The sequence below is a fragment of the Stegodyphus dumicola genome, chromosome 8 (assembly GCF_044657685.1).
Source record: "Stegodyphus dumicola isolate Sdum_Otavi_A_Nest chromosome 8, ASM4465768v1".
In the NCBI taxonomy this organism is placed as follows: domain Eukaryota; kingdom Metazoa; phylum Arthropoda; class Arachnida; order Araneae; family Eresidae; genus Stegodyphus; species Stegodyphus dumicola.
In genome coordinates this window covers 33,045,094-33,070,799 of record NC_140775.1, presented here as the reverse complement: position 1 = coordinate 33,070,799, position 25,706 = coordinate 33,045,094, and the positions used below count along the sequence as shown (strand labels likewise).

The window sequence follows — 25,706 nt, the reverse complement described above, 5'->3', positions numbered from 1 at the left end:
GCCTTACATCAAACTTTTGAAAAGCGAGCGATACATACATTAAAGCGAGCGATACATACATTAATTATATTTATCGTTATCGTTTTTAAATTTCTTTACCTTCCAACAACTCAATGAAAATTCTGTTGCTGGTGTATTTAATTATGGCAAAGCACACGAGGGCTATCTGCCTAAAGGGAGGGATGCCTTTCGTGGAGGACTTTCTAAGGGAAACTGGCTCGTATACACGTTACACATGGGGAAAACCACGAAAACGCCCATGCAGCCAGCCCGTTCGCGGGATTCGAACCTCAGACCGAACTACCAGTGTTCAGCGTCTTTACCGCTCGGCCGCTGGTGGGCCGCAAAATTCTGTTGCATATTGATCTAGTACTTGTTTACTGCATAAAATGATGTATTCATGGTACTGTAACACTGGATATAAGCAGGGCTTAATTTCTAAAATTAGAAGTACCGGAGCACTATGGAAGGCCATCAGGAAAGATGGAAAAAATAAATTTTAAAAATTTGAAAGGTTTCAAATTTTAAATTACGTCCGAAGGGGCGTTTTTTTCATGTTTTGTGTGTTATCTTTATTTATTAAATATCATATTCTACATACTCAAACTATAAAATTCAGTTCAACAGCAATATCGCAAATTAATTTTAAAGTGAGCATATCTTTAGAATTTCCGATACAGAGCCTTGCGCGCTGGAGATATTCTTTTTTTTTTTTTTTTTTACAGTGTTGCCATTGCTCGCTTTGAAATCGTTTAGTTTGTTAATCAAAAATTCATTGAAGTGTTGCAAAATCTGAAATCGATAATAAAACAAATTTCAAATTCAAATTAAGGCTTCCACATGTCCATATTCTATGGAAGATTACGTTATTCAAATTTTGATGGCTCCAGGTTCCGTTTTTTTTTTTTTTTTTTTTTTTTCCAGAATGCGAGAAATATACATACATTTATGCAGATTCTTCATTATTTAAATTTTTTAAATATAAGACAGGGCAATAATATATGGCGGCAAGGATTTGAAAAGTGATACAGCCTTTTAAAGTTTTCGACGCAAAATGCCAAGACGAAATTAATAGTATTTCAGGGCAAATTTCTCCTTTAGACGAATAATTAATAATTAATATAATAAAATAGTTAAAACGAAAATTCGGTGAAATGTAAAATGATAAATAAAAATTTAATAAATTATTTAATTAATTATGAGCTTTTAAATTATAAAATAAAATACCGTATCTTGTCTTACTGGGGGGGGGTTGTGACTGATAATTTGACTCAAAAATTAAGAAATGGCTCAGTTGGGCTCCGACTGAATTTAAGTCCTGAATATATAGTATAATGCAGTATATGATAGAAAGAAATACTGTTATTTTTCAAGCATACTATAAAATTTTAAAATCTCTCACTATTGTAAGGAAGAAAATTTTAATAGCTGTATAGGTATGTAAACAAAGAGAGAAGAATCAAATACTTTCTGACCACAATCACTGTCAAGCAGAATCTAACAGGGAAAAAGTGCTCGCGAAAAAATCCTATAAAAGTGACAATTTTCGTCCTCCGTATTTGGCTACATTGCTCCGAAACGTCTGTAGGGGCTGTTTTCCATGAAAAGTCGCTAGCATTGGAGATGCATGACCAGGGTGATCGCTTCTAAAGATTCTTCGGCAGGAAATTCTTCGGATATGAAAAATTTATGTATTCTTATAAATTTATTTCATATCCTGAGGAATAAGCCTACGTGTGGGTTGAGACTTTTCTTTCTTTAAAAAGCTCTGTTGAAGGATTTATTTAGCACAGAAAGACAGGCATGTATTCAGAAGGTTAAAATCGATTTCTAAGCCTTACTTATTATTAAAATAAAATTTCGAAAAGTATGTTCTGCTGGAATTGCGGTTCAGTTATATAAAAGAAGTGCCCAAACCCTCTTATTCAAGGCTTCGGCGGAAACTCAACTCCGCATATTAAGCTTGGAAAATTGCTGTTGCTGTTATTTCGTAATAGTACGTCTAGGTATGGAAGTGTTAGAGATAATATGATTGGAAATCTCTATCCTAAAGGAAATTAAAGATGCGGTTAGCTGCACACCTGCATTGCAATCAGCAATATTACTTTTAATTGTAGCTGAGAATTCAGCTGAATAAATAAATAAAAAACCCTACAACCTCCACAACCAACTTTATTGCCTTAAATTTCTAATTTTTTATTTTTCGGCTGCGTTATGAACAAAAATTAAGATAGTAATTTCTGATACCGTTAGACCTTCTTAGCTTTTGTCAACAATGACAAAGTAGAATATTTTAGCCATGTTTATCTTCAAGAGAAAAACATGAGTAGTTTGAAAATGTATTTTTGAGAACAACATCTAGAAGAACTAAACAGCTCTGATTTTTGAAGTCATATACGTAGAATTATTCGGTGTACCGAATTATTCACATTCGTTGAAATCAACATAATGTAAAATCTTTGCAATTAATTCTTTCTAATGCGCAAAACATTTATCGAACTGCTTTCTCCTGTTTCTATAGGATTTAAAACAGTAACTGATAGATAACTATGTTAATTTATTTATAAAACAATAAACATGCAACCTGAAGCATTTTAATCCATTAACAGCAAAATAGTATATTGAATAAAATATTGTCCTAAAATAGGTTTCTTATACGTTCTCAAAAGAGTTTCTAAAACATTTTACGAAAAAAAAATCATTACTCCTACAATTGAGATAATTTTTTACGGATCCCCATTTCGGGAACATAGAAGTAAAGAACCATTTTTATGCTGTTGTTTGCATACGACACATTTTCTTGAACTTCTTTTGCACACGGCACATTTTCTTTGCTTCCCTTCGTTAAATAGTAAAATATTAAGGACATTTAAAATGAATTATCAGTTAACTTCGTCAATTAACCAGGGGTGATACTAAAGCCACCAGAGTATAATTAAATTCAAGTGACCATGCCAGTTGGGCGCGCTAAGAAAATTTTCAAAAGGGAATCACATCAGGTATGAAATAATAATTATGAAATTTAAAGTACATTAAAATTCAACTTCTGATTGATGTTAATTTCATATGTCATTTACAGTGATGTTAATACTATATATTTGAGAATTCCTGACCTTTGGTTTGACTGCCAGTAACTGTCAACTTGCAGTGCAATTCACTGAATGATCGGTGGCTTTCGATTCAACTTTATTTTGACAACTATTTACATTTACTGTGCTGCCTCAAACCGTTGACATAGGTCACCCGTTATCAACACCCTGATCACCGGTATCATCATTAAAGGCCGACTTCGGTATATTTCTTACTTTAATATTTTATTTAAGTGATATAATTTTAAATGCAGGATAATTCAAAGAAAATGAACCGATTCCATGGAGTTGTATTTTATTAAGGGAAAGAATTTTCAAATTTTAACCTTGCTAAAGACGTCATTTTTATCATAAAGTTTTGTTTTCAATATTAGAAGTGATTTCCCATCCTCAAGAGTGTCCCACCAGTGCGCGAGTTATTAAGACTGCCGAATGCTGGAGAGTAATAGAAGTCCAACTTCTCTTTGAAGTAGGCTCTGACAACCATTGTTCCATGTAAATGGACAAGACAACAACAACAATAATGGTGGAAAGTTCGACCCGGATTCGGCCGCAGGCTAAAAGGCTGGTTGGACTATTACGGTTTCCATAGTTTTCCCCATATATAATGTGAATATGAGTCAGTTTCCCTCAGAAATTATTCCACGAAGACACCCCTCCTTCTATTCATATAGTCTTCGTTCACTTTGTCATATTCAGATGAAATAATCTAACTTATCCTTAAGCGCGTTAAGGGATCATAAGGTTACAACTGACTTGAGCTGTGGACTTCCATGAACTCCGTTGAAACGTCTCTCTATTTTTCCTCCGCAACTCGAAACTGTGTAGGATTTGTTCCTTTCCAGGAAGAGGTGGAAGCAAAGAAGGTAGCTGTGCATCTACTTAGATATCATCGGGCCTTACTAACTGTTAAGCTTCCACCCCGAATGGAATTAAGAGATCAACCCGACGCGGTCTAAGGGTCTCCCACCGTTCTTCCCGTACCACCAATCTCAGGATAGGATTTCGGCTTGCCGCGTATTTTGAGAGTCCGCACAGGCGCTTATAAGCATCCAAGACTTCTCCAGGATTTCGAACTCGGGCCCTTCTACCAGCTGAACTTTCCGGGGCAATCAGCATCACTAACAACTATCCAATTTGAAAGGCTTTGTTCCTTTACACTGATGTCTACTGTCTAGAAACTGTCGAAATCACGGCCAAGTTATCGCGATTTCGAGGACGCAAAACTTCTTTTGCTGAGGTGTCGCCATTCAGATCATAAACAAGCAACTGAGCGTTGAGGGGTAACGACGCATCCAGAGCGCGACAGACCACCCTACTGGCAAATATTCAAATCTTTCTAAAAACCTACTCTTTTAAATGGTCAGTGACTCGTTTCGTGACGATGCTTGAAGGCTGTTCGCTTAGGCGTCTAAAAAAGAGTTACGCTGCCAGCGTATCACGAATTCTAGAGACTAATAAACATGCTCTAAATTTTTCTATTCTAATTTTGTATTGATTTGTCGTTAAAAATAAGTTAATACATCACTCATGTATTTACATGAATAATAACTCATGTATTTACATAAAATAAGCTAATACATCACTCATGTTATTTAACAAAAAATTCTTTTAGTGTGCCTATTTATTATACGTACATATTTTTAAGTAATTCCAAACACATAATTACACTGTGATTTTTATGGCAAATTTCATATTTAATAGAACTTACTTCTGCATTTATTTACAGTGACAGGCTTTTAAGCAGCGAAACAGTGCCCTTTGTCTTTTAAAAGTTTTTGCCTTCCTGAAAATAGCATTTTTTTAGCTTTAGATCAATTGAACAAATCATATTTTGCACTCCAAAACACGCACAAGAATCAGCACTCAACAAATTTCCTGCTGTTGATGGTCGTTCGTGAACAGTTTTAATAGATTTAATTCTACAGAACAATTTGTGCGTCAAACAAAAACCAGCCACAGCTAAATATGTGCTTTCTTCGAACTCTATTTCTGATTTAAAAAATTTTAATAAACTATCCAGTCTACATTTTGGGTCAACATTTGCAGTTCTTTGATAGGCTCTTAAAAATTCCTCAGGTAAGCAAGATTCAACTAATGAATAAAAAAGTGCAGCACTTTTATCTGTAGCGACGCCAAGGGTTTCCATAGCCCGTATTTGTTGTTCCAAATTATTATATAATACACATAAATTATTAGAAGAATTACTAGAATTTCATTTCTCAGGACCAGTCAACTATTCTCTCACATAAAGTCACACCTGCAAGTCATTTCGTCCAAAAGAACTCTTCAAACATTCTATAGCCTTAGGATAAGTAACAGCTGTAGAGGAAAACTTTCTATAGCATCTCTGCTTGCATGCGAACCAACAGTCGCTTGTAATAAATATTCAAATTTATCACTGCCAGAAATCGTAATATATTTGTCAAGTTTTACAAACTAACTCAAAAATAAATAAATAACCATTTCTTAATTTCACCATCAAAATTTCTTAATTCAAGCTTTAGCAGTTTAAATGCACGTTTGCATCCATTCTCATTAACAGATTCACTTTTAACCAAACTTGAAGTACTTACGTTTTGTAGATTCTGAAGAATACCTTTTACTTTAGTTTCGATTCTGATTATCTCAATGGTCTTTCTTAGTATCAAATTCTGCTTCAACTTCGTTTTCGGTCAGTGTGCTGAAAAAGTGTATGTGCGTATTCTCCTAATGTTCAGCTTTCGAAACAAAAGCTCCAAATTAATTCAGAAGATTTTACCTAACTTTTCTTTATAACTTCTTCTAAAACGTTGAAGGACTTTATACACGCAATCTGTAAATCTTCTTATCACGTTTAAAGTTTTACCTTCCATTTTTATACTTTAGAATTTCAAACAAATCTATGCGTCTGTACGGGCGGTCAGAATAAAGGATTCTTTTTTTTTCGCAAAACGAATTGTAAAATAGATTTAAAAGGAATTCAAAAAGGATTTTTTCGTGATATTTTTTTTTGTACGTACGTATGTATGTATATGTGTATGTATCTTCCATAATTCAAAAACGATTAGCCGTAGAACATTGAAATTTTGTATATGGGACTGCTATAACATCTAGTTGTGTATTGTAGTACCAAACTTATATAATATATATATATATATATATCCATATCTCTTACCCGGCTTAGAAGTCCTTACCGATCCATTTTCGCAATCTTTTGTTGTAAATATATACCAGAATTCCAACTATAAAAGGGTTTTAAATGACGAAAATATTCACGTTTTGGTTATTTCAAATTTTAAAAAAAATTAATTTTGGATAAATAACGAAATCAAAAATGTGGTCTTCGGTTTCCTATACTTTTATTTGTTTTCCTATACTTTTATTTTATATTCATGGTGAAAAAAAAAAAAAAAAAAAAAATTATAAGAAGTTTGTGACCGAGATTCCAAAAATTTGCTATTTCTGATGTCATTTTCAACTTATTTTTCGATTAATAGAATAGTTTTAAGAAATTAGTTTAAATGAAGTGCAACAAAAAAATGTGTATAATTTAATAAGCCGTAGAAGGATGTCCATATCAGGTTTTTATTTTAATGCATTTGAATGGATAGAGTCGTTTCTAGAAGACGTATACACTCAAGCCAGTTACAAAATTATATTCGTTTGCATCTCGTGGTATCTCTATTTTTATTTAGCTGCTAAAACTATTTTCCAGAATAGCCATTTTGTTTTATTTGCAATTGTCTTTCCGTTGGGAACAGTCACTGTGAAAAAGATCTAGCTACTTCAAGAAAATGTTTACTGACCATCTTTCCACGGCATACATCACGATCAAATCTTTCTGTTACATGATTTAAGATGTAACAGATCCATTGTTCTTCAATCATGTCTCGAGTCCATCGTGACTTTCCATATCCCCCAATACATAAGTAGCATTTGTAACAATCATTTGACAGACTTTTTATTAGCATACTGTTGCATAAATTTTCAAATAAGAATGGCAAATAGATCAAATTTAAGTCCGGTCAATTCCAGCTTTTACTAATGAAGCACATCAACTGAACCATTTACATTTGCAGGAGGCGCTCCCTTAATGTGATCACGGTTAATGTTATCATTCGGTTACAGTTAATGTTATCACATTTTCGAAGTCCCGCCCGTTTGTACAAAGGAAGCATAGAAAATACAGCGTTTATTATGATCAATAATCCGGTTAAATGTGATCAAAATGTCGTAGAATAAGTTTTTATACTGAAGTAGTCTCAAAATAAAAGACAAAGTCGTCAAGAAAAGCTCAAAGTAGATTATAAAAATTCTCCTGTGATACAAATATTGCCAAGTAAAGTATAAAGTTGTCAAACAGCTTGGTTTCAATTTTAGTCATCCTTTAAAAATAAGGGGGGAAAAACTTCATTTTTAATAACTATATCATTTTGAAGGCGATCAGATGCAGATAAAACATTTCCCCCGAAATATCTCTAATGACTTAACAACTAAGGTTGCCTTCTTGCTTAATTTTAAATTTTACATTGGCATGTTCAATTCCATGAAAGGATACCCACCGAGTATTAAGTTTAGGGATACAGAATAGATCAAATAGGTTTTTTTTTTTTTTTTTTTTTTTTTTTTTTTCAGAAACGTTATGAAACGTTCATAACTGAACTTTTACATCAAAGACATCAGGAAGAATTCATAAAAACATTTTCGCATTTACCTCAAAGTGCTGAGAAAGTGCCGATTTATATGTTTCTAGTTATATTTATATCAAATTAGTTAAATTCCATTGCTATTATGAAAGATACTTTTTCTCATTGTTTAATATTATCGAAATTGTCATAAACAAGATAGTAAGCGGCACCTATTATACTTTTAATAAAAATGTCATGAAGATAAGTAGTAACAAAATTTCCACTTACAGAAATGCGTAAAGCTTACTCCTTCAAGAGCCTTTTTGACGTTAGATAAGGATTTTTAAGGGACACTTATAAAAATTGTTCATATTGTACATTAATTACATTAATTTATACTACTGTACATTTATTAGGCACACCTCTTGGGAAATGTTGCCGTTGCTCTAAATGATCTTTAAATAAATTTTAAAAAATAAAAGATCTTTAAATGATCTTTAATTTTGCACCACTGCTTCACAAATAGCCATTTCTTAGAATGTTGCCATTTGGCAAAGCATAAGATCTTTAATTTATTATTCAATCTGTTTTTTATTAGCAAACTGCAAGAATATTCGCCTGGGGGTTCTAACCTGTCGGTTCAGACTCCTGCTGATATCTTCCCCCCGATTTCGCTCTTCGACTGACGGAGTTTCGTACCTCGAGTACCCACCGTGTTTACTTGAAAAGAAAGTCTATCGAGTTGGTGTGCTTCTAATTTTGCTGCGATCCGATTTTCTAGGACATACCGCCCCTCGTCCAGCTCCTTACGAATGACCGCTGCCTTTTTTATTATTCGTCCAAACTCCCCTTCTATTTTGAACCGTGCTAATGGTAAGCAAATTGAAGCGGCATCGAACGGTTGTTTTACTCAGATAGATTCGCCCGTCAACATCGAAGGGGTGATGTATTTGTTGCATATTAGGTCAATGCATGATCCGGTATCTCTCATAACTGGGAGATCGAACTCGTTCACTTTACCCACTCTTAGATAAGGGGATAACCAATCTTCTTCAATCTCCTGGACCCTATTTACAATAACTGGTGATTTGAAATCCTTTTTAACTTCCGAGCATTGAGGCCTTAAGTGTTCGGTTGATCCACAAGAATAACACTTACGTGGTCTTATATCAAATTGACGCTCATTCTGATTTCAGAGATTTTCCTTTTATCAGAGGCAGATCTAACTTCCCCTCCAGACAGATGATACTGTTGCTACTCTCTTGAATTTGAATGATTTTTATTGAACTTTTGTGACTTCGAACTATGAACAGAGATCTTCTTCCGGAGTTCATGAACATTTTGATACTCTTCTAATATTTCTGCTAATTTATCTGGAGTCGTTATCTTCTACCATTCGTCAATAAAATGCTACCACACTTTTACGCGACATAAATATGTAAATATTTACGTTTTGTAAATATTTACACGACGCTTCATTTGATCCGTTATCATGTGATCTTTTAAAAGTTCAAAATCTGTAACTTCCAAGCCTGCAAACTGTAACTTCCAATCCATTCTTCAAAATAATTCCTTAACTCAAAAGCAAAATCTCTCCAAGTGGTTTGAGTGTTTTACCGGGTTTTCTGGGGGTTTGAGTGTTTAAATTTGATGCGAAATTTTTCTAGGCTAAGCTTAAACCTTTTAAGCAATATCTCCTTTACGTAAGCATAGTCATAAGCCTGCCGCTCTGTTCTCGCATAATCAGCTGAACTATATCAGTTGGCAAAATTGTCAATAAAACAGAAACCCATGCTGATTGGTAAAAATTCGCACGCTCAAGCATAACTAGATACAAACTAATATCAACTAACTTCAGGATCAAATTTTGGAATCATTTTTTTCAGATCGTAAGGGTGTAATATCGTTGTGGCCCCAACTTGTCAGCAACTGTGGTAGTGACTGCTACTAAGTGTGAATTTACACAGACACGTAAGAAGGGTTTAAAGCCCTTTTCATTCAACTTTTAAAATAACAGCTGCGTCCACTTGATGCTCACAAACTACGCCGACCCGGTGGTTTAACTGAAACAGACTGTAAAACTGAAAAATAATGACTGGATGAATAAATAGCGAGATCACTATCCACAAGGCTCTGAGATCTTAAACTAACCTAACCGCGTTCTAAAATACCGCTGAGATTCAGCGAGCTTACTAATTAAGCAGAGATCTAGCAAAATCTGCCGAGATAGGCAGACAGGCCGACACGCGCGGTTCTTAAATTCTACCTAGCAACCTTCACGTTCGCGATTCAAGAAGCACACCTACAATCTCGTTTTCCTTCTATTTAAATTCAACTTACTTCCGCTAAATTTGAATAAACTGCGCGCTCTACTACAATTTACATACTCTAGCATTGGCAATTCTAGGGGAAAGTAAAGGCTTGACAGGAAAGATAACTTAAAATAAATGTTAGTTAAAATAAATATACTAAACCCTACAAGCCTACAAGGATTTCTTAAGCCCATTTTCTTCATTCCCACCATTTACAAAGTCATTTCCGTTAGCGGCTAGTAATCTTAATTTCGAAAATTCAAACTCCGTTTCTTTTCTCCTAATTCTATCCTGCCTCTCTGCTTCTTCTTTCCTAATCCTCTCCTGCTTCTTTTTTTTTCCTTTCTCAAGCCTCGTTGAAGTGATATTTTCTAGCAGGCCTTTCACTAGTTCCTCCTCATAGGAGCTAGTGAAACTCATAGGTTCCTCCTTACTAATTCCTCCTAACTTCCCATAATCAGCTGTCTTAAATCCAATATCCTAAGTTCAAGGCTAACTTTTTCCCCTAACTCTTCAGCCAAGGTTTTAAGATCCTCTTTCCTAACCTTTGGTAAGAATACCATGATATAAGCCAAATTTATGATAACAACCTAACAATTTTAGCTCTCTTACACTACATATATATAAGATTGACTTAAACAAATATCATTTTCACAAAGGGAGAGTAAAATTTAACCCTTAATTTTTTTTCACAAGATATTCTATAGATCTAAACACAAATGCAAAACAATTTACACCATAATATGCACATTATGAGTTCAAATATAATTTGTTACTTGAGAGCTTAAGATTACAAATACTATTAACGTTTCACAAACTTAAAATTCAGTTACGTTAACTCAAAGGCTTATGATAATACCGTAAGCTTTCTTCAAAATTTGAGATATGCTAAAATATGCATTCAAAGGTACAATAAATTAAACAACACATATCCACATGCTCATAATTAAACATTGATTTCGCACACACAGTTAAAATAAGAAACTGGGGGTTACTAGCTTCCCCTTTTACCAGTTCAACAGAAAACCAAAAAGAAATGTTCAGTTCTTACTCACATAAAATTTTACACCTTAGCTGAAAATACTAACATTTAAAACATTCAATTTTATAAGATTAATTTCAGCTTTCAGCACAAAGTTTAACATTTCAGATATTAACTATCTATGAACACAGATTCAAACCTAAAGTTTATGCTTCTCAATATAAAAATAGGCCAAACAACACCTATCTTTAAGTTTTACAGAAAACAGTGTCGACTGAACAGTTAATTTACAGAAATAATTAAACTACTTCATTGCCTTAATATAAAAAAATCCAAGGTACTTATCCGCCTGGATTTGTAGACACTTGTTGCACTGGTTGAATACTGATGATATTCGATTCGTATATCACTTATCACACACATCACACAGTTCACCACCAATATATAGATGTTGATGATTCAGACAAATACATCACTTTTATCACTACACTAAAAATTCACAATAAACTGATGATCTTCGGAGAATGACGGTCTCGCACACTTCGACGCACTAGCTCTTCTCGGACACAAGACGATCGCATAAATTTTAAAAATTGCTGACGATATCTGGACACAGCCGAAAAAATTTCGTAGATCGAAAATCTTCTTCCAACGGACTGGTGTCCGTAACTTTTTCCGTGGATTTACTAATCCACCTGCTTCGAAGAGCTGTAATCACTTTAACCGGACTGTTGTCCGGAACCTTTTCGTGGATTTCCTAATCACACTTGCTTAACGAATACTGCATTCACTTTTTCGAACTGATGTTCGTAACTTTTCGTGGATTTCTAATCACACCTACTGCCACCAATTAAAAAAGGCTGTAACGTCTGAACACCCGTGATGGATGAAAGGAAAAGTGCAGTTGTCTTTTAAATATTTATTTTAAAACTTAATTTCTCGAAATATCCTAAGTAAAATAATCAAAACATTACAGCCACAATACAAAACAATGGCCGCTGGATGCGGCTACGACGCTGGTTGCGTCTTCTCTCTAGTTTTTCACTGCATAAAAACTCTTACGAAAGCCCCTCTCTTACCTTTTTGTTAACCACCTTTTCGGAAATGCCTTAGAGGGGCAATTTACTACGTCCCTTGTGTTTGGAAACCGCACCAGGGGATTTCCGCAACATCTTTCCTCAAAGTTCTAACTGACAATTAATCTCTGGACAACCAGGAAGTTCTTCTCATTAAGCAAATGGCCCACCAGCGGCCGAGCGGTAAAGTCGCTGAACACTGGTAGTTCGGTCCGAGGTTCGAATCCCGCGAACGGGCTGGCTGCATGGGCGTTTTCGTGGATTTCCCCATGTGTAACGTGTATACGAGCCAGTTTCCCTTAGAAAGTCCTCCACGAAGGCATCCCTCCCCTTAGGCAGATAGCCCTCGAGGCTTTGCCATAATTACACACACACACACACATTAAGCAAATGTTTGCCAGAGGTGTGCATATCGTCACAACATGCTATTTTTATTCTTCACTTTTTTACGCCTTTCCCTAACAAATATGTCTGTTTTCTGTTTCAAGCGAAAATATTTCTTCCACTTAGTTGCTGGTTGGATTTTATGTCAAAAAACCAAAGTTGATTATTATGCACCAAATATTGGGTCAGTTCATAAATTTATACGCATTTTTGGTAAATTTTTAAATAATATAAAAAAACACACTTTAACATTTTAATCAATTATATATTTTCCTCCATTATCTACAATGTCTCGCCATCTTACAGGAAGCATTTTTATGCCATTGCTGTAGAAAGACTCTGGTTTTGATGCAAAAAACTTGAAAGTTCATAGTGTACATCCTGTTTAGAATTTAATTTAACTATCTGCAAAGGCCATGCTCAACATTTCCCTTCTAAGTGTTGGCTTCATGTCAGCCTAACACAAGAACTGACCAATGACAGTGAAGCAAACAGAAACTGACATTCGATCTTCAGCTTCACATTCATGTTCTCTTAATTATTTATGGATAATTTGAGGCTTAAGGAGTAGTAGAGACAACAGTGTGAATGGGCAAGATTCAAGTTACATGGAAGTAGAAATGAAGATATCTTATTAGATACTGTAATGTTAATAGTATTACATATATATTGTAATGTTAAAAATACTACTTCACATAGATATACATAGATTCTTATAGATATTGTAATGTTGATAGTATTCACATATTCTTGTAGGAATGGAGGTTTCTTTTAAAGAAAAAATTTTGTAATGGTTACCTGTAATATTCACATAATTTTCTCTTCTTGATTTTCAGATGATAAAATTAGTATACAAAGGGGGAAATAAATGGGGAAATACGGTATTTCAAATACAGATTATGAAAAATAAAATAAAAGATTGAGGTTGAGATAAACACTTACCTAATGATGTGATAGTGTTATATGGGGAATTTACAGGTGAGTAACGAAGGATGGACTTCTTGGGTGATGTGGGGTTTGCGACTGAGGAGGGTGGGGGAGAACACTTTGGGGAAGGCTATTAAAGAGAAAGAAACATTAAAATTCAATAAATCATAAAAAAATAATTTACATTCATTCAATGAAGTTGTTACAAATATTTAAAATAATTTATTGCCATTTTTGAATTTTAAAACTAAACAGTCAGGCTTGCCAGGCCTTAATTAAAATATCTCTTAATAAACATTTCTTGTTTTAAGAAAATTTCTCAAACTTCATTCAATGAATCTTTCAGTAACACAGAAAACAATGCATTTAATTACCTATAGACTCTTGGCCAGGATAAGGATTGCTCTGAAATAATAATTTACATATTATTCTTTATCTACTGAAGTAATGAAGTATTCTGACAAAGCTCATACTAAGAAATTTTTAGAGAAGCAAACCTCATCTTGCGAAGTTCAAAAATTATATTTCTGAAGTGATTTTTAAAGATCTGTAATTGGTACTCCCGCTTATCCTATCTACCAGTTTTTAAAAAATACGATAATTTTTCAAGTTAATCAATATTATTTTCTGCAGTCAATGAACTTGATTATTTATATACCTTCTATTTTTTGCGGAGCATATTCAGACTAATAAATTACTTTAAAATTTCATCTAAGGTCACGTAAAACATATAATACATTCAAATTTTAGGCAATCTACATAAAATTTATGCTACTTTTTGGCATGCTTCTCTTCCATATACTAAAGAAAACTATATTAAAAACAAGCTTTTATATATAACAAAAATAAAATAAAATTACAAATAAAATGATATTTTATTTGTTTCTGAAAATTAAATTTTAATAAATTATGGTAAAAATAATTACTCAAATCTTATCAAAATATTTTTTTTTTAATTTTTTATATCTTAGAATGAACCCTGCTAATAACGTTCCAAGATTCAAAATACTCTCATTAAATAGGATGAAAAATGCTTAGAAATGCTCATTACCATCTCATCATTGCACAAAAAAACTTCAACAAGAAATTCTTTGATGTTGCCATCTTTGAAATAGATAAAGCAATAAGGGGAAAAAAAACGGCTGAGAAACACTTAATATTAAGAACGGAAAATCTAAGAATAAAACAGGAATGAAATAACATTTAGTAATTCACACACTGTTATCACATTTAATATTTTGCACGGAATTATGCAATTCAAATACATCCATTAAACCTATGAGCATAATATACATTTAACTAATTTGGTTCTGGAGGTTTAAGTTCTTATGAATGCTTAAAGTAATCCAGATTATAAGCCAAAACAGAAAACTTAAGTTACTCAGCAAATGTTAAGAGGATACAATCTTAAAAAAACTGTTAGTTTAAATAGTAAAAGAAAATATTCTGCAAGGACACAAAGACTCTAATTTATACCATAAATAAAATATATAAATTTGTGAAGGATAAAGTGTGTAACTTCACTTTCTAACGGATTTACCAATTTGGGGTGCAGTTACAAACTCTTTAAGTAAAAGAACCAGGCAAAGAAAAAACTCAAATTTTAAAATGAATAAAAAATAAAAGGAAGATAAGGAATAAACCAAGAATTCCTTTGAAATGAATATAAAAAGTGATTAAATAGACTGCTATTACTCCTTTTAAAATGCATTCAGTTCATTAAAATTTTTCTCACAAAGCTTTAAAATTCTGCTTTCATTATCTTCTGTTGACACCCAACTTGAAAGAACTGTGAAACTTTATATTAAATATTAAGAATAAAGGGAGAAAATATTTTAAAGGTGCTAAGCAATTTCTCTGTGATTAATACTGCAATGTCTTCTACTGAAATAAGTTGGATAATTGTATATGCAATATTAATAAAAGAATAAACATCTGATAAGAACATAAAAAACTATAAATAATGAAATAATATTAGTGCACAGGAGTTTTGTAACATACATATGCAAATTTTGTATATCAGATTTTTATTGTGATTACACATCTATATAAAAATTATGAATAATGCTAATGTATAATTCTTTTTAACATATCATCATCATTAGCTTCTAGTTTTAAAGGGATATTTTTCTCATCTATCTCAATAAGCAAAGTGTTCCACATAAAAACTACCCATCCTTTATTTTTATGCACATTTAAAGAGAAAAAAATGATCCAAAGAACCAAAAATAGCAGTCATGCAGGTTTTGCTTTTTTTCCAGTGTTACTTGCTACGTTTTTTAGTATTGTGGTTGGATAGCTTTCAAAGCTTTTAAATATCTTTTCCAAAATTTGATGTTTGAAATTGTAAGCTTTTTCTTTAAGGTCAACTAAAAGTACTAGAGCAGTAATTCTCAATTTTTTCCCCTATACACCCTTCCACCCTTGCTAGATGATCCTTCTTCTTTTCCAAAACTCAAAAAATACATACACATTAATGTAATTCATATTATTTTTTAATGTACTTTATAAATTAAAAAAGAAAAAGCACAGAAAATGTCGATAAATGACAAAACTTGAATAAAATTCATTTTCTATATTCATAAACTAAAACTAAATACTTAACAGTTACCCCCTGATTCCAACTATTATGAACTATTCTATTGTTAGTACAAAAGCCACGAAAAAGGAGCTATGAAAAATACATAAAGATATATTGATCATTGAGATATATTCTATTCAAAAAAGAATCACGATAGTGCAGATTCATAGGATGATTTTCCATGCATCAGTCTGTATTCTTCTGCATTACTGGTTACTCAGAGAAAAAAAAAATCCTTTGCTCTGCATACCAACAATAACGTTTTCATAATACAAGTGGGAATTTTCAATTCTACTGGCCAATTCTTTTGCCTAGTTATGAAGATGCTCTAATTATTTGATTTGCTACTAAACTCTTCTCTAAAATTTGGGCCAGAAAATCTTTTCTGTTGTTTTCACTATCCATTCACAGTAAAGTTGCCAGGTATTGGACAAGTCCACTCCAGAAAGAAGCAGGGTATGCTAGTACAGATAATTCACACTTTACGGAATGCTAATCTATAGGTTGCATTTTGTGCAGAACATCTTGAATTATTCTTTTGGGGAAGTTTTTCTGTTCTTATACTTCCTAGTCATTCATTGTATATGCAATTTTTGTCTCATTGCTTATTTTCGTTGAAATTAAAAATATTCTGTACCTGAGGCTTTCACTTCACATATGACCTAACTATGTACAATTTCACAATCTTATATATTGGGTCAGTTCATAAATTCGTGTGCATATTTTGGTAAATTTTTAAATAATATAAAAAAAGACACTTTAACATTTTAACCAATGATATATTTTTCTCCATTATCTACAATGTCTCGCCATCTTACAGGAAGCATTTTTATGCCATTGCTGTAGAAAGACTCTGCTTTTGATGCAAAAAAACTTGAAAGTTCATTGTGTACATCCTGTTTAAAATTTAATTGTTTTCACAAGCAAAAAAAATTGTAAGGCACGAAATAAGTGAAATTCACTTGGAGCAATATCTGGGGAGTAAGCAGGATGTGGCAAAAGCTCCCAATTAAATTTACTAATTTTTTGAAGCGTTGTTCGAGCCGTATGCGGTCTAGCGTTATCATGATGAAACAACACTTTCTTGATATTGACTAATCGTGGGCGTGTTTTGATCAATTCTGAGTTTAGACGGCAAAGTTGTTCACTATAAACTTCTGAATTAATCGTTTGATTTGGTTCTAACAGTTCAAAACGTCTTGAACTGGGTTCATCATCAATGCTGCTTTTTCCAACTTTAAAATTTTTAAACCGTTTCTGGGCACTATTAGTCCTTACACTAATAGTGTGTTCACCATGTACACTGTTAATTTTTATCACTACAAACCTCGCAGATTTACCACACAAAAATAAAAAATGTAGCACAGCACGTTTGTACTGATTATCTATATTCATCTTCTATGAGTACTAAACTGCATTCGATATTTACGAAAGTTGGTGATAAACTGAATAATATGTTAGTCAAACGATGACAAGTTTCAACAGGTTCAAAATTGTATTGTGTATTGTTTTAGTAAATGCGTCATAGTGAATTCCACGCATACTCTTAATGCTCACAAACTTATGGACTGACTCGATATATCCCCTCAGTGTAATCCATGGTAAAGTTAAAATCACATACAAATCACTCTAAAATATACAAAAATTGTGTTGTTGTTATTGTGATTAAACTCGCTTGTCTGATATCAGACCAAGCCCCCGATATTAATAGTGGCGAGCAGGCAAGATTGCGTCGACTTGGCAAGAGCCTTGGGCCTATATAGGTGATAGTACGACTTTGCTCAGTTCTGCCTCCAATTTTGAAGGAGAGCAGCCCGGGGGACGGGTCGGAGAGTCTACTCCCTTCTCCTCTACCACAATCTCGCGAGAGGACTTTTGTCTCGCTGCATCTGTAGAGTACCCCCATGCCGCACAGTCATACATTTACAAACATCTTTAATAGAGGAATACACGAGAAAATACGGTATACAAAAGTCGATCAAAATGTAATGCATAGTCTGTAGTTCAGTAAGGATAATCACTAGATAAGTGAAATTTTCTATATAGAAACATTTTAATTTACCATCTAACCTATGCTTAATTTTTATTTCCAGTTGCTGCAAGTAAGCCAGCATGGATGACCGACGTAACCACTTGTTACGCCAACGAGCAAGGATCGAATTCCTCTACAATTCAGCAATATCGATTTTCAGTAACTTGTTGCCAGTCCCCGGGGACAGCATGAATTGAAGTAACATATGTAAATAGCTTCAGAGGTTTTGGCGCGGTGACTGGAACATCCGTACCAGATCCAGAAACCAACATCCAGTCAATCAACCGTCACAACCGATGAAAACGCATCAGTCAATTTAAGAAATCATCCAAAATGTCAAATGCATTACCAGGAATGGATCATGGGTAAAAGAATCTGTGTTAGTGCTTATCCAACGATTGGAACTGAGAAAAATTTGTGCTCCTTGTGTTATATGGCTCTTGACAAGGGAGATGGTGCAAATCAGGAAGAAAGTATGTGATGTTCTTCAGTGTTTCTCTGGGAATTCTCCAGAATGCTTTCATAGAGTCATCATGTACCTGTCTGTTTCATTTTGATCCTAAGAACAAAAGGTAATTATTAGAATGAAGGTGCTTTCTTATCATGGATATGAAGCTAGTTCATGCTGTAAGCAAACGGATCATGTACTGACATTTTCAAAGGACCGAATGATCAGTTCTTGTACTTACAATGTTTCATTTATTTAATGCTTACTACTACCAAGTTACACTAGATTGTGTCTTACTTTTTGACTGACTTCTGTAACAATACAAATATTCGTTTCGTTATCTTAGACAGGGTCTAGCGCTTTTCAGCAGCTGTATGTTTACTGACGTAGTTATCTTAATTAGTAATACAGCAATCGAGAGAATAACTTCTACGAACAAAAGAAGCCAAATGAACAAGACCGCTGAAAGTTGGCAATTCGAATTCGAATATAGATCCTCCAAAGACTGTCTACTTATTATTTTCACATTCTAGGTTAGGTTAGGTTATTTAATTACGGCAAAGCCTCGAGGGCTATCTGCCTAACGGGAGGCATGCCTTCGTGGAGGACTTTCTAAGGGAAACTGGCTCGTATACACGTTACATATGGGGAAAACCACGAAAACACCCATGCAGCCAGCCCTCGAACCTCGGACCGCGGATTCGAACCTCGGACCGAACTACCAGTGTTCAGCGACTTTACCGCTCGGCCGCTGGTAGGCATTTTCGCATTCTATATCATGAAATTATATCATTTGTATTATATATCGGATTATATATAGATTTAGCAAGTTTTGCTTTAACCAGTTAAACAACTAAACAGAAGTAAGGAAAAAGAACGATTAATGTTTTTATGGGAATCCTACAATAATTACAGTTTTCATACAAATGCTGTTATTTTTATTGCATCTCCAGTAATGAGAGAAAAATATTACATCTATCAAAATGTATGTTATACTCGTTTTACTGACTTAACAGTGTTATCTAGAGCTTTTCGAGCGACGGTAGTTAATTTCACGAAAACTGCGTTTCGTTATTTCTTACTTTGCCTTTAACTGCTCATGCTTCTTTTTAAATTACGGCTCACTGGCGGTCCAGCAGTGAATCCGCTAAGCGCTGAATGTTTGACTAGGATTCAAATCCTCACGAACATCTTAGCTGCATGGGAGTTTCGTTGTTTTTTCTCATGCATAATGTGACTATGAGCCAAATGTAAAACTTAAAATGTATTTATTTTTATTTAAATAATTTTGAAATAGAACGATATTATAATTTTTATTTGAAAACAAATCACATCTTTTCCAAAAGGTTTTATTCCCATCGCTTCCATTTCATCGAATATTTCAAAATTTAGAAATGGTTAAAAAATTCTATGAAGAAATTAAAGTTTCATTTAGTCTCAAAAACAAATTTAATTAATTTTATGATGCTTCTAAATCCTCAGAAGCGTCTATAGCCTCTAGTATTATAGTAAAGATAGTTGTATAGAATTCTTTAGAATTATGGTCCGATTATATAAGTTGGATCTATAATTAGAATATTTTTCAATAGAATTCTATTTGTTGCTTTTTTGCATAAGTGATCCCAGTTTTTTTTTTTTTTTTTTAATGAAAAGTTTTTTTTAATAAAACACATTTTTTAACTAAATTTTGAATTTTATTTACCATGTAGTTATAAAAATATACATAAAGAATAATAATAATGACTCAAAGGATAAAGTCCAGTTTATATTTATTTTCTATTTCAAATCGAAAGGCTGGTATCCGCAAGAAATTTCTTTTAGTTTTGTAATTCAAAAGTATTGATAAATAAATATTATATTTTCAGTCTGAAATTTATTTCAAATAATTCTACTATGTCAAATTAACCACTAAATAACTTACTTTTAACCTAAACTAAAAATAAACAAATTAACGAAAAGTTTCCAAGTGGAACAAAACTTAGAAATAAATACTTACAACCTATGCCCGTTCTTTTATTTACTATATTTTCCTTTAATGAATGCAGAAAAATTCCATATATTTATATGTAAATAATTGTAAAAGTCATTATTTCTTAATACAACATTCTCATGTCTCCTTCTGAATATAGTAGTTAGTACTTCTGGCTGCGTTATCGTTGGGCTCCGCTTCGAATCCTGGAGAAGGCTTGGATGTCTGTAAATATATAGTGTCTGCGTGGCATAGAGGCAATTAAAATATATGACGAACAGTGAGTTGAGTACTTTGGTGACAGGAACAGAAGAATGGGAAAAACCTTAGATTCGTTCCCTAGGGTGTTCTCCATCAAAAATAGGATGGTGATATAAAGATTTTCAAGGGTGTAAAATCAGTCGCCCCCTGTGATGCACCTTGAGCAATTTTCTTGGTGATTAGAAAGCTAAATGATCGATGGATATCGGCCATTCCTAACGAATGCAAAGTTACAAGTGTCACGCAATTTGAAACCATGGCAATGATTTCAGCTCAACTCCTTATAGCGTTTCGATTTTGATTGTGTTTGTAACCCTGGAGAAAAATTTCTAGAAACCATCTTTATCTTGAATTGTAGATGATTATCGCTGAATATGGTTTTTTTCTTATCAATTTCCGATTACGGAAAAAAAAACTGTGTACATATAAATGTACTTCCAAAGATGATATTCTTATTTCGAAAATTCATAACTGAGCGTATTATCTCTTGACCAGTTTGGAAAAAAGTTAATCAAATCTGTATCTTGAAATCTTTGAATAAGATTTTTATTGCAGGGTAAATTTATTTTTAAATTTTCTTGAGGCGTTACTCCAGTTTGTCTTTAATGGTTATGAAAACAATTCAAAATGTTATTTCAAGTCATTCCGCGAGCCGGCATTATCATACCACTGCTATATAATGTATATACTATATATATAATATAAGATTTCATATAAGTGAGACTATAGAACTCTATAATGTTTTAACAGAATCTCTGCAGAAATATCTGTAGAATATTTACTTATATCCCTGTAGAACCTCTTTACATAACTGTATAGAAGCTAAATCTAAAATTTTATAGAATTTTGTAGAAGATCTCTGACTTAATTTAGGGAAAATCAGACCACAGTTCCAAGGCTTCTAAAGATTAAAATTGGATATTTTATAGAATTCTGTAAAGCACTTCTTTTAAGAGGAAAACCAAAGCATTAACATATGTCACAATCTTCAGCTGCAAACAAACTAATCTAAAATATTTGACTTAGTTCATCAATTGGCCGTGTGACATTTGATTTTGGTTTGTCAGTATAATGAGCGGCAGTAATGGGGTAGCAACAATAGGAAGAACCTGTCTATTTCGTCCTTTTACCTTCTTCCACCTCCATCGAAATAGATACTATCATCTATTTCGACGGTGGTGACTCTTTGTCCTTTCGAAGATTATCTCTAAAGGCAACGCCCCTTGCGAATCGAAAGAGAAGTTCGAATATTTGTAATACTACGGTCATTAAGTGTTGAATTGTATTTTCTATTTAGAGACTTGTGTGTGTTATGTGAATATCATAATTTTCTGGGGATATAGTGATTTCGTGCCTGCTTTTTTTTAAACAAGAATCTGCAATATTTAAATGACTGACTGTTCTTCCAAGGTAGGAACATTTGTTTCCAACTGGATATTTTTAAATTTTTCTCTCTAGCAGGATTTACACATGTCCTCTGTTAACAAATTATACCGTAGCTTCCTATTTTTGTGTTAAGTGTTCTGTGGGTGTAATTTAGCTTAACTGCTAACGGTCAATTAACAAACGGTCAGTTAATATTTCAAATTAATTTCTATTTTGTGTATTTATATATTTTCTGATATTATTAGCAGTATTTCTTTCTGCTCAGTTTTCATGTAATTTACTATTTGGTAGGTAATTGTATATCACTCTACTATTTAATACTTTTTTTTCTTTTATATTTTCTTATCATTTTATTCGATTAATATTTTCGCTTCTCATATATTTATATACTTGCATTATTTATTACGTTCATATAATTACAGTATTTAGAAATTTTTTTTGTCTATTCCTTTTATCGTAATTTAATTTTTTTATTCTTCACCGTGTTTTATTTACATATGGGTTATTTTTAATAACTTTTTATCCACAACATTAGTATTCATTTTTGTCCTTTCCAAGTAGGAGCGTTCTTCATGCTCTTTTGCAACACTTTGTTTTATTGCGTATAAGACCATGTATTAATGATGTATTCGTGTTATTTCGTGCATTATCGTGACTGCCAGTTTGCTTCTTTGCATCCTTCTAATTTACTTTATTAACGCAGTGCATCAACAAGTGTCAGAGACAGATTAACTGTAAAGTAGAATAATAAGCTGGTGCTTAAGGCATGAAATGGGCACCACAGAATGGTGCTTAGGGACTCAAGAAAGGAGGCGTCACAAAAATTTCATACTGCCGATTCATACCACGGAATGAATGGTGCAGCTAAACCAAGACCGGAATCAGAGATAGGAGGAATACCGGGGGGGGGGGAGGAAGTTAAGTGCTTACGAGTTGTAAAAATCTTTGATATCAGCGCTGCCCAGTGTGTGCTATTTTTGTGTGTATGATTTTTAAGTTACGTTTACACTGGCCTGGTGGGGCGAAAAGAAGAAAATCGCGAAACAAACAAGTACGTCAGTTCACATCAGAGCGGACACTTTCGCTTTAAAAGCTGTAATATGCGCATATGAAATGGCTATTCATATCGGAAATTTGGTGGAAAATGCATATTTTGGGGTGATATTTTGTTTTCCTAATGTTACTTTTTTTTTATTTAAAATGGATCCAATTTCTACTAGATAAAATCTTATTTTATTTCTTACTTTACATATAAGGAAAAGCAAAAAGTGGTGGATTAAACTCATATGCGAAAGGCGAGTGCTAGGAGGTGCAAATAATTTAACTGGGGAAATGGGCTTGAAAGACATCAAAAATATTCTTAATTACTTCTTGTGATGTCTCACTTATTGGATGATTTTTCTAGCCCTTGTTGAGCAATTTATCCAAAAGCAGAATGCGAATTTTCTTCAGAATATTCCAAAAAAGGATCATTTTCAGAATAGGAAAAGGATATGTCAGAAAAGGATCATTACATATCTAATTTGTTTTATTTATGAATTTTGTAGAGTGATAACTTAAAGCTGTTAATTGCGTATTTCGATTTCAGATAGTCAGTTTTTCATGGGGCAGGATACGGAAGAATTTTTTGGTTGATGTATGTACTTCCCTTATTAAAACTGGTTTAATTACTTTAAAAGAAATACATTTGTTATAATGTGCGTAAGATTTATAGGGTTAACCAATTATCTCACTTGAAAAAAAGCAAGCTGTTTCCAAAAAAGTCAACAAAGAAGGATTTTTTTTTTAAATTTCCATTTAAACATGTTTCATTACTTTCGTAAAAATTTTTTTGGCTTTAAATGTAATTGCAATTAGTTCTTCATGTATTAATGAAAAGCCATTTTTTTAAATTTTTATTTCATAAAGTCACTTAAGCATTGAGTAACTTTGCGTTTTATATAATAATGCTCCTGTGAGTGTTCTTTAACAAATGAAATATTATCATCAGGATTAAACCTGTGGCTTGATTCTTATAAAATTAAATCTTATAATCCACAGAATGTCTTGTGAACTGTGTCAAAGCCTCCATGTTTATAAGAAGGAACGAACAAAGTGCACCTGGAAGGAGAACATAAAAAAAAAAAAAAAAAAAAAAAAAAAAAAAAAAAGTGATCATCAAAAAATAAATGCAAAGTCATTGTGAACAAAAAAAAAGGGGGGGGGGTCGCTGTAGATAAAAATTTTATGAATCCGCATCGTCATCAGTAGAGGGAAAGAAAAAGCAAGGCTCGAAACCACAACCTTTAGTATCAATTGAGATTCCCCCCCCCCTCAGCGCTGGAATACTCAGCTTCAGCGGGTCTTCTGCAAAGCATCTGTGCTGGCGTGGAGTTAGCGATAATCTTTTCTCTAATTATTTTTTTAAATACCATCTCCGTTTTAGCACAGTCTCTGGCAGTATTTGAATCCACAATTTTTTATTAAGATTATTCTATTTGATTTCATGTTTCCTTAAAAAGAAATCTTGAAGGCATGTTTACTTAAAACCTGTGGTAAAAAATGGCGATTTGAAATGAAATATCTGAAACTGATGCGCAAGCAGCAGAAAGCTGAATGTTTTATCCGACCTTCCGGAAAATACTGCCTCTGAACTCTTTTTTGATTGGTTACATCTTTCCGCCTCAAAGCGGCCTTTACAGCATACTTAGTTGTTGTGCTTAAATTTCATAGGTACCCCTCTGTGTTCTGAGTTATAACGCAAACTTGACTCTTGGAGCACTCAACTGTTGGCATTAAAGTCTCCGATGACAAGCTTCATGTCTTACACAGGACATGAGTAGTAGCTCTTCACAAGTAAATCATAAAAGCTGTCCTTTCCAAATTCATCCTTCCCATGCCAAATTGGTAAGATTTGTCTTGACAACTGCAATATACCCTACATTCCTTTTTATCCATAATACCATTCCACAGCCATCTCATTCCCTGTATTGCCAGACATCAATATCGTAGTAAACAAATATTTCTATAAAGTCTTTAAACTGGGGTGCGAATATTCAAAGTACCAATTCTCAAGTCCTTTTCCTTTCCGAGTTGTCTGGGTAGAATGAAGCCAGTTTTGCACTTTGCTGTGATTTCTGAACTGAATATTTTTTTACAGGGTAAAGTAGTTGGCCCTACGCCCAACCCTGGAGGGCCATCCTCTGATATAATCCCCAGGAGTAGGGTGCCCGGCTATACCCCGGACGCAGGGTACTCATTTTAGTCACCTCTTATGATATATATGAGCTACATTGGGTCTATACTTTCTCATCCGGTCACTATGCGGATGATAAAGTATTTTGGGGATAAAGCATATTAAATTCGTAGCTTCTATTGGGACACCTTATATCAGTGAGTTTCTCTGCAATACAATTCGCACTGGAAGGTGACGTATAATCAGTGAAGGAATTCAGCTCCTTTGCCCCGGATCTACAGAACGGCTTTCTAAAGTATTTATAGTTTGGCAAATGTGTTACTCAAATGAAATTATCATATTTATTGGGGTAATTTTAACTAGTACAGCTAATTATGGCTTATTATCTGGACAGCGAACACATTGTGAAATACCACTGTTGCCACTTACCTTAATTTTTTTTTAAATAAACTGTGTCGCCAGGCCCGTTTCAGG

General features: G+C 33.4%; 1 long non-coding RNA gene across 1 annotated transcript in view; it reads left to right on the top strand.

Annotated features, from left to right (window-relative positions):
• Positions 1-20,220, top strand: part of LOC146995703 (uncharacterized) — a 78,817-nt gene extending 58,597 nt beyond the window's left edge. Inside the window, exon 3 of the long non-coding RNA XR_015042834.1 lies at positions 18,055-20,220. This is a non-coding gene — a long non-coding RNA (uncharacterized LOC146995703). The remainder of the gene's footprint in view (positions 1-18,054) is intronic.
• Positions 20,221-25,706: the final 5,486 nt, after the last annotated feature.